The sequence below is a fragment of the Triticum aestivum genome, chromosome 2A (genome assembly GCF_018294505.1).
Source record: "Triticum aestivum cultivar Chinese Spring chromosome 2A, IWGSC CS RefSeq v2.1, whole genome shotgun sequence".
NCBI classification, from domain to species: Eukaryota; Viridiplantae; Streptophyta; class Magnoliopsida; order Poales; family Poaceae; genus Triticum; species Triticum aestivum.
In genome coordinates, this window is record NC_057797.1 from 75861069 (window position 1) to 75865443 (window position 4375).

Below are 4375 nucleotides of genomic sequence, written 5' to 3' on the forward strand. Positions count from 1 at the left end.
TGTAATTATTTTATACCCACCAACGAGGGTGCTACAAAGGATTTAGTTTGATTTGATCGAGTTAATGCAAGATGTGTGGGAGGGGACGCTGCAAAGGAAATTAATATTTCATAAACTTATTTTGGACTATATCATAATTTTGACACCTAAGTAAAAAATCTAATGTGGCATCCTATTAATAAGCAAAGAGAGAGTTATCTTGTCTTAATATAGATATAGCTCTTCACACAAAAATCAAAGCAACTCATATTTTCTCTCTCACAAAAAACACTAAATGATAAATATTTTAGAGTACAATAAGATACAATCCATTGATGAGATATATATATATAAACACACATTTAATGCATATGATATTTATAACTTAAAGATAGGAGTGCTTTAAGTAATCGTGTGCTTATCTTATCCTACGGGTGTGTGATGTCTATTTATTATTGTCATTATAATGAATTGACTAAGTCTACCTTGTGTGCTGTGTCCTGGTATATAAATAGCCCAGGGCCTGACTCGATTGAGCACATCAGTTGTGTTCATCATACATCTAAGTATCTCATATAAGTTAGGGATCAAAACATGGCGTTCAGCAGACTCAACGGCCAGATGGAAGCCAAGGCAGCCGCGGTTTTGTTCATTGTGCTCCTTGGATGCTCCATGCTCATGTTGGTCTCCTCAACTGGTAATATATATGCTCCATCTGTTTTCAACGTACACTACAAAAGTTAGGATTAGATTGTGACCAACAATTGCTTTATACCCGTATATATTTACTGTTACTAGGTTTGTACTGCAAATAATTTTCTTGTGAGTATGCTTTCATATCATAAAAGTTACCTAATTGTTGAATACAAACTAAAAAATATTTGCATTTTAAAATGGAGGGATTGCTATTTTTCTCATGCATGTCGTATGTATGTGCCTGTTTTTCGCTTGTTATATTGTTCTTGGCGCAAGCCGTCTGATGTATGTGCATGCACGCAATGCATTCTCTGTCCCATGCAGATGGTGAGATCGGCAGATCAGGTTGTCCTCGTCTTTCGGATGGCGATGCCATAGGCAAAGACGACACCCCGTTCCCAAAAATGTGCATAGGGAGGAGGCACGGCCCTGAGAACGTCGAATTCTGTTGTGCAACATTGCCAGGACTACCTTGCTGGCGAACGCAGGAAGAGTGCCTCCACGTTTGCCCATAGGTCTCATCGTTGTGATTAATCAACGTAGTGGACCAAGCTTTGATGTTTCTGTCCATCGGAAAAATTAGAATGAAGGGAAATGAATAATGTTTTTTTCATGGGGAGGAAACAAATTGTCATGCATGGATATGTATACAGAGATGGACCGGCTCTGCATCTGGGAAATTAATAATTTGTAAACTTATCTACAATTCCAGCATTATGACTTTTATTCGCACAGGGCATCAAATATGTCGTTGCCACCCGTCTATGGTTGCTCGGTTTTGCCCCGTGTGGTGCGCGATGATCCATTGTTGTTGCTCACAAAGTCGTTCGCTTCCACCCTCCCGTGGCCGGTTGCAGTGAAGACTAAGCATATTTGCATTTATTTGAGCCAATTATATATATATATATATATATATATATATATATATATATATATATATATATATATATATATATATATATATAGGGTCGCGCTATTCGTCACCCTGGGTGAGGAATAGTTATTCTTCACCCCCTCTCTAATTTGACGTCAATGCACCGTATTTTTAGGTTTCGTAAATTTCATCCTATTTCATACGTAAAAAGAGAACGTAAGAAAATATATACTCGCCGTAAAAAATATTTTATGTTATGTAAAGTTACGAACGTAAAAACATACATAAAAATGTGATATTTTTTATCTTATAATCTATTTTTTTGTTTTCTTATACCAAATTTTATGTAGTGAATTAATATGAATGTTACTATTTGCATTCCAAACGTAATTTGTTTATGAAGCGATCGTAAGATTACCTCGGGTGATTATTCTGCACCCTGGTGGCAAGCAATCCTAAAATCAAACTGATTAGTGTGTTTCATTCGTATCATGACATTCCCAGCACCGAAATCTGAATAGTTAGACGACAATGTAAACCTTCATCGCCGGAATCGGAATGAAGGTTCATTTCCTTTTACACGACATCAGAATTTGCACGGTACTAAAGCCGCCTATAACTCACCACAGGATCAATGCTTACTGGAGCATAGCACAACGCATGACAGACTCAGATGCACCACTCTCAAGTCTGAAGCATTCAAACAACGAGCATTCATATCCGTTCCAGGAACAAAGCAAAGTTGTACTAGAGGCTAGACCTACTACTAGATGAACTTCTCAGCTTATCCCACCGGCAACAACATTCCAACGATCCAATTATCACCAACGGCATCCATGTTACCAAAAAAGAGGCAATCAAGAAACCCAGTGCAGCTTTGAGAGCACGATCAATTGCTCATGATGATGTTGGATATTACATCCCCCAGAGCTCCTTCATCTGCTTCTGGCTGCGGAGATCTGGTAGAAATATCAGGGAGTGTATAAGTGTGTAGTCTAGGATCATGTACAGAAGGAACATAGTTAAGTTAGCAAAACATACTTCCAATTTAACAGAATGGTGACAAGATATTAAGCAGATTATATATGCACATAAAAGCATGTGGCTTTTCAGAGAAAGCGGAAGAAGACAGCATGCAGTGGACATCCGTCAGCAAATAGCACAGGAACATACAAGCAAGTAAAAGTACTGATAATGAAAATAAATACAAAATGCTATCTGAAGAGAAGGTATGACTCACAAGCACTCCCGCTGTGGCGGACATAAATTTTGTCGACTGGTATACCATTTGCCATAAACAAATTTGCCAGCTTATGGACTCTCCCATCATCCTTTGAGCATGTGATCTTCACCATTCGAAGATCTTTGCAAGTAAATGATCTTCCCTATAGTTTGATACCTGTTTCTGATGCCTCTCTGGCATTGAAGTTCTTTTGCAGATAAAAAAGTTGTTGTTAAGCATGTGCTAAAGTACTCAAAACTAAAAGATAATCAAGTAAGCACAAGCCCCAAATATGTAATTATACATACAATTTTAAGTTGGAGAAAGAGCTTCTGTATATTAGGTGAGTGCTGCAGCAAGAAAATTGATGCATCAAAGTCTGCAGTCATACACCATTCGCCAAGAGACAGGGTCTTCAGGTTGCCAAAAATTGGACATGTATTCAGTTCCCTGCTCAGAACAACCTACACATTGCACATAAAATGAGTATTCAGCAATTAAACATAGTAATTTGAATTTTATATTTTATATATTGAATACAAGAGGTTTGTTTAATATGCAGAGAAGAAAACAAACATACCAACCACGAGAAAGAAATTAAGACATATAGTGATGTGTTACCATGATTAGTACCTATTGGTGAAATATGATTCCTCATTCTTTTCTATAATGTGAAGGGACATTACCGTTATACTGGTACGCAGACTCAAAATAGTTAATTACACAATGATTTGAACAGTAATCATTTAAAAAGATACACTACTTCAAGAATGTAAAAAATAACAAACAATAATCTAAAATAATATATAATGTTCTCTTGAAGCTTCATACTTCCATATCTCATTGATTTCACCTACTACATTTGATGATGAAATGAGCGAAAATTGAAAGGAGCGCTCGTCCTCGCCTGCACACTTTATCCCCGATGCATGTTCGTCTCTAGATCTGAACTGGCAGGAGTATACTATTAATGTTAGGAATCATGGGGCCCATTGCGCAGTCCAGGTGACTCATTCCATCATGTACCGTTGGCCCATAAGGAAAGTTTCTCACGTAGGTGACAAGCGTGAAGCACATATGAAGTCTTGACTAATGCATCAGTTTGGAACTGGATTCCATGTATCATTACTCCTTTTCTTTTGAGTTGCACATATCATTAATTCATTCTGAATGAATGGACGAACTATGATTTGTATTGTTCTTTTTTCTATTGATGGTTCAGTGCTTCGTAAATCATTCTGAAAGCAAATTCTCCATTTAATGGAAACAAATCTCCATGGCTGTGAAAATATCCTCGTGTAGTTTTAAACATCATTTACTAATTCTAACCTAGAAATGAATTAACAAAGTCTATCCAACTCTTATGCCATTTGATTTTGCGTGAAGGTTTATAAGAATCTTTTTCGTTTGATTGATTTATATCTATTTGAGTTTGATTTTATTTTATCCACACACCGCACAACAAGTCATCTTGCGTGAGCAAAACTGAAGTTGCACGTCCGTGACGCACAACTGTATATCGATTGGTCACGCGCAACTACAGTTGCACACTCAACTACCTTTCATTTTTAAAATACACAGTAACATTTTTAAACAAACATTGA

The 4375-nt window shown here is 37.0% G+C and overlaps 1 long non-coding RNA gene across 1 annotated transcript; it reads left to right on the plus strand.

Moving 5' to 3' along the window:
- Positions 1 to 479: 479 nt before the first annotated feature.
- Positions 480 to 1400, plus strand: LOC123184799 (uncharacterized). Its single transcript, XR_006493084.1, has 2 exons — positions 480 to 676; positions 1000 to 1400. It is a non-coding gene; the product is annotated as an uncharacterized lncRNA (long non-coding RNA).
- The last annotated feature ends 2975 nt before the right edge of the window (positions 1401 to 4375 follow it).